The following is a 10,816-nucleotide window of genomic DNA, read 5'->3' as shown; positions in this document are numbered from 1 at the left end:
CCACTACTTTCTACTGTAACTTTGTTGTTTTGTGCCATGAGTCAGATGACCGTAAAGGCCCATGGGCCTCTTGTTTATCTTAATCAAATCGTTCAGAAGGTGATGATAAATGTAGTATTAACGGTAAGTTAATAATTTTTAAGACTCTACAAAATTATTGATCTTGTTTTATATTCCCATTTTAAAAATTAAAAGCCGTTTCGGAAAGGTAGTGGGCCTTTAAGGCTACAATAAATTAATTACTAGATGTTCATCCCTGCCCGCATTGTTTTATTGCCTGCCCCGATTTTTTTAGCCATCATCTGATGATGGTCTGTTGTACGTCATTCCGTCTGTTAACATTTCTTGTTATCGCTATTTCTCAGAAAGTGCTGGAGGGATATTTCTCAAATTTCACATGTGGGGCCTCCTAGGGCCTTAGTTGTACATATTGTATTTTAGGACTGATCGGTCAACAAAATGACCACCAGGATTTTGATAGTGAAAGTTTGTTACTGCTATTTCTCAAATAGTACTGAAGGGAGCATTCTCAAATTTCACATATGGGTTTCCCTAAAGCCCTTACTAGTTAAAACTTCATACAATAGTTTCACCTCTGTTACTTATGTCTAACTAGTAGGCCTATACTGGTTATAAGTAACATACATGCCATTTTTTTCTAGGGGTGGAGAGGGAGATTGATAACCATTTTAAGGAATTTTGGTCTCAAAAGAGGGAGGTATACGCGCGACATATATGAATAAATTAAATATCTGTTTTTAGGTCATCTGACCGAAGGTCAGGATGACCTATTGTCATCATGTTTCGTCCGTCGTCGTCCGCCGTGCGTCGTGCGTAAGACTATTTATACAAAAGCCTACTCCTCCTTAACCCTTGAGCGGATTACATCCATATTTGGTGTGAAACATCATTGGGGAAGGCGAATTATATTTTATATAAATGAGCCGGGTACGACCCCTAGGGGCTGAGGGGTGGGGCCCCAAAAGGGCAAATTTTCTTAATTTAAGCTTAAAAATCCTACTCCTCCTTCATCCTTGGATGGATTTCATCCATATTTGGTGTAAAACATCATTAGGGAAGGACAATCATATTTTATATAAATGAGCCAGGTCCGACCCCTAGGGTCAGAGGGGCAGGGCCCCAAAAGGGCAAATTTTCTTAATTTTAGCTTTAAAATCCTACTCATCCTTCATCCTTGGATGGATTTCATCCATATTTGGTTTGAAACATCATTGGGGAAGGAAAATCATATTTTATATAAATGAGCCTGGTCCGACCCCTAGGGGCTGAGGGATGGGCCCCAAAAGGGCAAATTTTCTTAATTTAAGCTTTTAAATCCTACTCCTCCTTCATCCTTGGACAGATTACATCCATATTTGGTGTGAAACATCATTTGGGACGGACAATCATATTTTATATAAATGAGCCTGGTCCGACCCCTAGGGGCTGAGGGGTGGGGTCCCAAAAAGGCAAATTTTCTTAATTTTAGCTTTAAAATCCTACTCCTCCTTCATCCTTAGATGCATTTTATCCATATTTGGTGTGAAACATCATTGGGGACGGACAATCATATTTTATATAAATGAGCGTGGTCCGACCCCTAGGGGCTGAGGGGTGGGGCCCCAAAAAGGGCAAATTTTCTTAATTTTAGCTTTTAAATCCTACTCCTCCTTCATCCTTGGATGGATTTCATCCATATTTGGTGTGAAACATCATTGGGGACGGACAATCATATTTTATATAAATGAGCGTGGTCCGATCCCTAGGGGCTGAGGGGTGGGGCCCCAAAAGGGCAAATTTTCTTAATTTTAGCTTTTAAATCCTACTCCTCCTTCATCCTTGATGTATTTCATCTATATTTAGTATAAAACATCATTGGGGAAGGACATAATCATATTTTATGTAAATGAGCGTGGTCCAACCCTAGGGGCTGAGGGATGGGGCCCCAAATGGGCAAATTTTCTTAATTTTAGCTTTAAAATCCTACTCCTCCTTCATCCTTGGATGGATTTCATCCATATTTGATGTGAAATATCATTGGGGATGGACAATCATATTTTATATAAATGAGCCTGGTTCGACACTCCTAGGGGCTGAGAGGTGAGGCCCCAAATGGGGAAATTTTCTTAATTTTAGCTTTAAAATCCTCCTCCTGCTTCATCCTTGGATGAATTTTATCCATATTTGGTGTGAAACATCATTGGGGAAGGAAATCATATTTTATATAAATGAGCCTGGTCCGACCCCAAGGGGCTGAGGGGTGGGGCCCCAAAAGGGCAAATTTTCTTAATTTTAGCTTTAAAATTCTACCCTCCTTCCTGTTTTTTATCCATATTTGGTTTCACTCTCTGATCCAATGAAAATTTTATCTATAGGGTTTTAATTGATGCCGAACAACATGCAAACATTTTGTAAAGATTTTGTATTCCAAATGGCCGCTGGCCCACTTCCTGTTTTAAGGTTTCAGTCTCTGATCTCAATGAAAATTGGTCTATAGGGGTTTTAATTGATGCCGAACAACATGCAAACATTTTCGTAATTGATTTTGGTATTCCAAGATGGCCGCTGGCCCACTTCCTGTTTTAAGGTTTCAGTCTCCGATCTCAATGAAAATTGGTCTAAAGGGGTTTTAATTGATTCAGAAGGGGGAACTTTAGGTAAGGAAAATCAGATTTTATAAAGGACCGAGGTAAGACCCATGGGGATAGTATGACCGAGGTCCAAAATGGGAGCTTTGCTGAAATTTGGCTTTAAAATCTGACTCCTCCTTATATTAATCCTTGAATGGGTTTCGACCATATTTGGATGAAGTTCTACCAAGTTTGTTCAACAAATGACGTTTACCTTTTTCAGAAAATTACATATTCCACTAAGGAGTTCCTTGTATTGTTTATATTAATCGTTAACCAATACTTTATACCGTGAGTTTGTTGTTTTATGCCATGAGTCAGATGACCGTTAAGGCCCATGGGCCTCTTGTTTATTATTAATTTTTTTTTCTAAAAATAAATTTATACAGAAATTCTTAAAAAATAATACTTTTTCCATTTTAAAAACGTGGTTATTAGGAAATCCGGAAATTCTATAAAATCCGGATCATCTATTACAATTACCCAAAATGGCGGCCATTACGATTGCAAAGTTAGTGACATCCATCAAATACAGATAGGCCTATTTAACATCGGCTGCTTGACTTCAGTTTACGTAATACACAGACGTGAGTGAAAGTGACACCACAAGCCAAGGTGGAAAAAGCCCAAGGCTGCTAATTAGGGCCACTTGGGTGTTGGTCAGGGGGCCAGGGAGTGGTTACTCTCGTGTTAAAATTAACCTTGCATGTACACAAATGTGGCAACGAAAATAAAACGGAGGGGTTTATAGAAATCGGGAATTTAGACTCTCCTGCCGGGAGACAATAAAAGGCTTTAAAATATGGGAGGTTTTGTCTCACGCTGGGAGGTATGGCATGTATGAAGTAATTGATATTTTATGATTTTAAAAAATATACAATGATTTCTGTACATGTATGTATATGTATAATCTCTTTCTCTCAAAAATATTTTATCTTGTTTATCATTTAGATGGCTTCAGTGAGTTCGAGTTTCCCATACCCAATTCATGAAGATGAGTTCTTTATTGATTCCCTGCTGTCACTTGGGGGTGATCTCCCCTGGATGTCCTTGACCCCTCATGTGAAGAATTCTGTCTGTCCTACAATGCAGTCAGCTGTTGTACGAGGCATCGCTGACAAAATCACCAAAAGGTTTGAATCCTATGATATATGTATCTACTTGTTCATAAAATATCTTTTAAAAAAATACTCCACTGAGTCTTTTCAAATGGGATAAATCAGATATGCTAATTGAAGATGTCAGGGCATTCTAAAAGTAGTTTTTCAGAAACGCTATTCATACCCATGAATCAAGAGGAACTTTTAATATGTTTCACCACCAAAAGTTACCAACACTTTGAGATACTCTAAAACACATGTTTTAATTCTACACACGAAGTCAAATAAGTGCTCAAAATGAATTTTAGCAGTACTTCCAAAAATCATAATATTTATGTCTACAGTGCAGTAAAATGTGTACACAAAGGCCGTTTTCGTTTATTCGGAACAACCGGTTCTATCATTTGTAAAGGTCATTATTTCAACTATAAATCCTGACGGACCTGCGGTTTATGATTCAGGCCTGTGACTCACTTGGCTTTGTCAAGGCTCGTCTGAAAACAATATAAAATCACCAGGTCCGTCTTTAATTCATAAACAAATAACTAGGTCCAACCAGTCAAACGGCATAATCGAAAAAGGCCAAAGTCAAACCAAAAAAACAAGTTTTACAGTGATAAAATGCAATAGTATTTATAATGTGACTTTTTGTTTTCATTTACATAAAGCATACTTTTATGTATAAATAATAAACAAGAACTATCACTACTGCATGCCAGCGCATGAATTTGCCATGAACAGTTACCCATGAAAATAATGCATGAAAATTCCATAAAACTTTGCCATGAAAAAACCCTTAAAAGGATCATTATTCATAGCCATGAATTTGAATAAATAAACATGAAAATGCCATGAATGCATGTTAAATTTTGACCATGAAATTGAATTATGTCATCATTCAATTTCATGGCCATGAAACCTAGGAATAATTTCATGGGGATTTTCATACCCATGATTATCCAATGAATCATAACTATCCTTGCATCATGGCCATGAAATTCCCCTTGAAAGGAACATAATTCATGGGCCATGAATTTTCAACCCATGAGAATTGCTTGTCTGATGTGATTTAACCATTTTCATGGCCATGGAACCAATACAATCACATAGTTTTGATTTTCATGAAATTGACAATAGAATGCATACTTATCATTCATGGCCATGAATTTTATGATAAAGGAATTAAAGTACAAATATATTACATTCGGCATGTTATGATCAGTTTTCCTAAATCTGTAATCAAAAACTCTCTGCTTTAATGTATCTCTGCTTTAATGTATTTCAAAATAAAGAAATACAATGAAAAAACAATCTTCAGTTTGAAAGTTAAATCAGCATTAACAAAACATATAAAACATTCAACATGCAGGCACATGGCAAATAAATTTGTACATGCACTGTCATGTAGTTGATTGTGAGAATTTGGCAATGCCGCTCAGTGTATGCAATTTCATTAATTGTAAGGAATCACATTTTATCTCAAATTGTTTACTGTACCTTTAGGAACTCAGGATTAAATTCCGGCACTTGTCTACAGAGCATATAACAGATTAGTGAGCATGAAAATTCTGTTCCTGGTCATACATCAACAGACACAGCAGCCATTTTTGATTTCCTATATTAAAATATAGAAGTCACATGACTCTAATAATAGAAAACAGAAGTCATGTGTCTCAAGTTTAGGAAAAAAGGGAGTAATTTGACTTTAATTATTGACTTTTGACAAACAAAACTCATTTTAATTAAGGCAAGGCTATGAAATTACTAGTATCTTAATTAGCTAATTTCTAATTACGGTTAATTTTCATAATTGTAAATTTTCATGGCCATGAATCATCAGTTATTTTATTTTCATTATCAGCCTAAAAAAACATGGCCATGGAATACTTTCCACTTTAGCTCTCCTATTAATTCATGGCCATCATTATCAAATAAATGGCCATGAAATAATACCTTTCATAAAATCTAAAATTCATTGATATCACTGACAAATCAATGGCCATGAATGTCACATGAAAAAGTGATCATTACAGAAATTCATGGCCATTAACTAAGACGGATTTCTTTCAATGATAATTTCATTGATTATTAATAGAACCACTGTCAATAGTCATGGGATATTCAATTAATTCATGGCCATGATGTTGATTTTTCATGGCATTTAAAACAATTCAGGAGTACACAGGAAAAAAAAATAACAAAATTTCATGGCCAGATTCATAGTATTTATGAAATTTCATGGCATTTTCATGTGTATTTCATAGCTTTTTCATGGTATTGACGTACAGTAGTGTATTACAGCACATTTAATCTGGGTTGTTACAAATGCTTGTAAATTAAGCATCATATGTGTATGTCAATGCCTTTGCATGATTGTAACTGCTCTATTCATCAAACCTTTGTTTTCCATAGTTTAATGAAGAAAAACTTTCTCAAAGATCATAGGCACAGATAGCTTTTAATCAAAAATAGAATAAATGACAACTTCTATATAACCCACCTTCAGAAGTATGTATTTAGAACAAACTGACCAACTCTTCATTTGGAGACTTAGGTACCTAGAAACTGAATGACATCATGTCCTTGTTTGGAGACCTAGGTACCTAGAAACTAAATGACATCATGTCCTTGTTTGGAGACCTACGTACCTTGAAACTAAATGACATCATGTCCTTGTTTGGAGACCTACGTACCTAGAAACTAAATGACATCATGTCCTTGTTTGGAGACCTACGTACCTAGAAACTAAATGACATCATGTCCTTGTTTGGAAACCTAGATACCTAGAAACTAAATGACATCATGTCCTTGTTTGGAGACCTAGGTACCTAGAAACTAAATGACATCATGTCCTTGTTTGGAGACCTACGTACCTAGAAACTAAATGACATCATGTCCTTGTTTGGAGACCTAGGTACCTAGAAACTAAATGACATCATGTCCTTGTTTGGAGACTTAGGTACCTAGAAACTGAATGACATCATGTCCTTGTTTGGAAACCTAGGTACCTAGAAACTGAATGACATCATGTCCTTGTTTGGAAACCTAGGTACCTAGAAACTAAATGACATCATGTCCTTGTTTGGAGACCTAGGTACCTAGAAACTGAATGACATCATGTCCTTGTTTGGAGACCTAGGTACCTAGAAACTAAAATGACATCATGTCCTTGTTTGGAGACCTAGTACCTAGAAACTAAATGACATCATGTCCTTGTTTGGAGACTTAGGTACCTAGAAACTGAATGACATCATGTCCTTGTTTGGAAACCTAGGTACCTAGAAACTGAATGACATCATGTCCTTGTTTGGAGACCTAGGTACCTAGAAACTGAATGACATCATGTCCTTGTTTGGAGACCTAGGTACCTAGAAACTGAATGACATCATGTCCTTGTTTGGAGACTTAGGTACCTAGAAACTGAATGACATCATGTCCTTGTTTGGAGCCTAGGTACCTAGAAACTGAATGACATCATGTCCTTGTTTGGAGACTTAGGTACCTAGAAACTGAATGACATCATGTCCTTGTTTGGAGACTTAGGTACCTAGAAACTGAATGACATCATGTCCTTGTTTGGAGACCTAGGTACCTAGAAACTGAATGACATCATGTCCTTGTTTGGAGACCTAGGTACCTAGAAACTGAATGACATCATGTCCTTGTTTGGAAACCTACGTACCTAGAAACTGAATGACATCATGTCCTTGTTTGGAAACCAACGTACCTAGAAACTGAATGACATCATATCCTTGTTTGGAAACCTAGGTACCTAGAAACTAAATGACATCATGTCCTTGTTTGGAAACCTAGGTACCTAGAAACTGAATGACATCATGTCCTTGTTTGGAGACCTAGGTACCTAGAAACTAAATGACATCATGTCCTTGTTTGGAGACTTAGGTACCTAGAAACTGAATGACATCATGTCCTTGTTTGGAAACCTAGGTACCTAGAAACTGAATGACATCATGTCCTTGTTTGGAGACCTAGGTACCTAGAAACTGAATGACATCATGTCCTTGTTTGGAGACCTAGGTACCTAGAAACTGAATGACATCATGTCCTTGTTTGGAGACTTAGGTACCTAGAAACTGAATGACATCATGTCCTTGTTTGGAAGCCTAGGTACCTAGAAACTGAATGACATCATGTCCTTGTTTGGAGACTTAGGTACCTAGAAACTGAATGACATCATGTCCTTGTTTGGAAACCTAGGTACCTAGAAACTGAATGACATCATGTCCTTGTTTGGAAACCTACGTACCTAGAAACTGAATGACATCATGTCCTTGTTTGGAAGCCTAGGTACCTAGAAACTGAATGACATCATGTCCTTGTTTGGAGACTTAGGTACCTAGAAACTGAATGACATCATGTCCTTGTTTGGAGACCTAGGTACCTAGAAACTGAATGACATCATGTCCTTGTTTGGAAACCTAGGTACCTAGAAACTGAATGACATCATGTCCTTGTTTGGAAACCTACGTACCTAGAAACTAAATGACATCATGTCCTTGTTTGGAAACCTAGGTACCTAGAAACTGAATGACATCATGTCCTTGTTTGGAAACCTAGGTACCTAGAAACTAAATGACATCATGTCCTTGTTTGGAGACTTAGGTACCTAGAAACTAAATGACATCATGTCCTTGTTTGGAGACTTAGGTACCTAGAAACTGAATGACATCATGTCCTTGTTTGGAAACCTAGGTACCTAGAAACTGAATGACATCATGTCCTTGTTTGGAAACCTAGGTACCTAGAAACTAAATGACATCATGTCCTTGTTTGGAGACCTAGGTACCTAGAAACTAAATGACATCATGTCCTTGTTTGGAGACTTAGGTACCTAGAAACTGAATGACATCATGTCCTTGTTTGGAGACTTAGGTACCTAGAAACTGAATGACATTATGTCCATGTTGGCATAATGTTTGCTTCTTCGATTATTTTCATGTGTGCCTCCATAATATCCGCATGCTTACTGAGAATTGATTTATTTGTGATACCATGCAGTAAAATGTTTTATACCTACAGAGCTGGACAAGATGAGAGATTACCAAAACAGTTTAACAATTGTCAGACTGTGCAAGATGTATTACAGATGTATCTTGGAGAAAGATTCTCAGCCTCACACAGGTATTATATTCCCTCTCTATAAATATCAACATAAAATTAACTATTCCCCGAACTGATATATCCCATAATTTCTATAGTACATACCTAGCTAGTTCATTGGATGAACATGTTACTCTCGTGCTCACTCAACTGAATATTTAATCTTTGATTTATAAGGCAGCGAAAAATTCTGTGCTGTGTATTGGTACACTCAACCCACTCAAAGGGCTTGTGAGCTTATGTCATGGCGCGGCATCCGTCGTCCGTCCGTCCGTCGCCTGTTCATCCGTCCGTCAGTTGTCTGTCTATCAGCATTTCCTTTAAAACACTACTAGTCCTAGAGTTCTGCATAGATTCAAACCAACTTTGGCCAGAAACATCCCCTATGGAAGGGGAACAGAGTTTGTATAAATTTTGGGTCTGATCCCCAGGGGGCAGGAGGGGCGGGGCCCAATAGGAAAAAAGAGGTAACTCTTTTTAATTGCTACTAGTCATAGAGTTCTGAATGGATTCTAACCAAATTTGGTCAAAAATATCCTTGGGGGAAGGGGAACAGAGTTTGTATAAATTTTGGCTCTGACCCCCTGGGGGCAGGAGGGTCGGGGCCCAATAGGGGAAATAGAAGTAACTCCTTTAAATTGCTACTAGTCATAGAGTTCTGCATAGATTCAATGCTACTAGTCATAGAGTTCTGCATAGATTCAAACCAAATTTGGCCAGAAACATCCCCTGGGGAAGGGGAACAGAGCTTGTATAAATTTTGCCTCTGATCCCCAGGGGACAGAAAGGGTGGGGCCCAAAAGAGAAATAGAGTTAACTCCTTTAAATTGCTGCTAGTCATAGAGTTCTGCATGGATTGTAACCAAATTTGGCCAGAAACATCCCCTGGAGAAAGGGAACAGAATTTGTATAAATTTTGGCTCTGATCCCCCGGGGGCAGGAAGAGTAGGGCCCAACAGGGAATTTAGCGGTTAATCAGAAAAGAAACAATGAACTTGTATTGAGAACACATTACCTGGCATTACAAACCAGGTGAGCAATACAGGCCCTCTGGGCTTCTTGTTAGATTTGAGGTACTCCATGTGTCGACTGCTGGCTGAAACGTGAGCTGTGATTGGTTGATACAAGATTGTTGACTGACCATCTGAAAACCGACGAACCACATCACATGTGCAACAGTCGGACCATGAATACAATGTTTTGCATGTTTTCACTGACAATTTCCTGGTTTGAGCGCATTCAGAATGGTTGTAGGTTTACTTTCCGTTTCGTGCCATGTGTCAACAACTGCTGGATCAACCAGTCACAGACCGCGTTTCACTTAGCAGTCAGCAAATGATATTTTGACAAACCTAAATCTAAAAATAGTCACAGAATTTTTGGCTGTGTTATTAGACATTGGTACAGTGTGATCCCCTATTTTTCAGTGCCGGTACAATTCTACAGGATCCATGTAAGGTTGTCTCCCCTTACCCTCATATCTTCAAACACAATGTCAACAAGAATGGATTTCTCTCAGCGACAAATCGAGCAGATTTCCAAGGTACTATTATAGTTGAATCTTTTGATATGACTGTCTTCTTGTGGAGGAAGTTTGTTCATATAATGATTTTGTTGATACAGTCGAAACTCATTACCGTATTTTCCGGAGTATAAGCCGCGACTTTTTTCCCTGAAAATCGGGAGTGCGGCTAATACACCAGTGCGGCTTATCCGTGGACGAAAACCAAAATCTGACCATGTTTTTGCATTATTACGTCGTGATTCACATGTGAAAATCGTAAGTTTTACTCGCCAGTTTTGTAAAGTTATGCATCGAACAAATCACTGTAAAAGTGTTTAAATGATCAAATATGCAATGAAAATATATTTAAGATGAAAATAATTACGTATCAGATGCATGTTCATTCGTAAAATTGTTCAATTCAAGGAAATCTGCCGACAGAAACGTGTTCACAACACAAT

At 37.8% G+C, this 10,816-nt stretch overlaps 1 long non-coding RNA gene across 1 annotated transcript; it reads left to right on the top strand.

The window, feature by feature from the left end:
- The first annotated feature begins 3,585 nt into the window (after nt 1-3,585).
- On the top strand, nt 3,586-10,414 carry LOC138333966 (uncharacterized). Its single transcript, XR_011210056.1, has 3 exons — nt 3,586-3,763; nt 8,771-8,872; nt 10,279-10,414. It is a non-coding gene; the product is annotated as an uncharacterized lncRNA (long non-coding RNA).
- The last annotated feature ends 402 nt before the right edge of the window (nt 10,415-10,816 follow it).

Source organism: Argopecten irradians, chromosome 10, assembly GCF_041381155.1.
Source record: "Argopecten irradians isolate NY chromosome 10, Ai_NY, whole genome shotgun sequence".
In the NCBI taxonomy this organism is placed as follows: Eukaryota; Metazoa; Mollusca; class Bivalvia; order Pectinida; family Pectinidae; genus Argopecten; species Argopecten irradians.
This window is presented reverse-complemented; position numbering and strand designations above follow the sequence as displayed.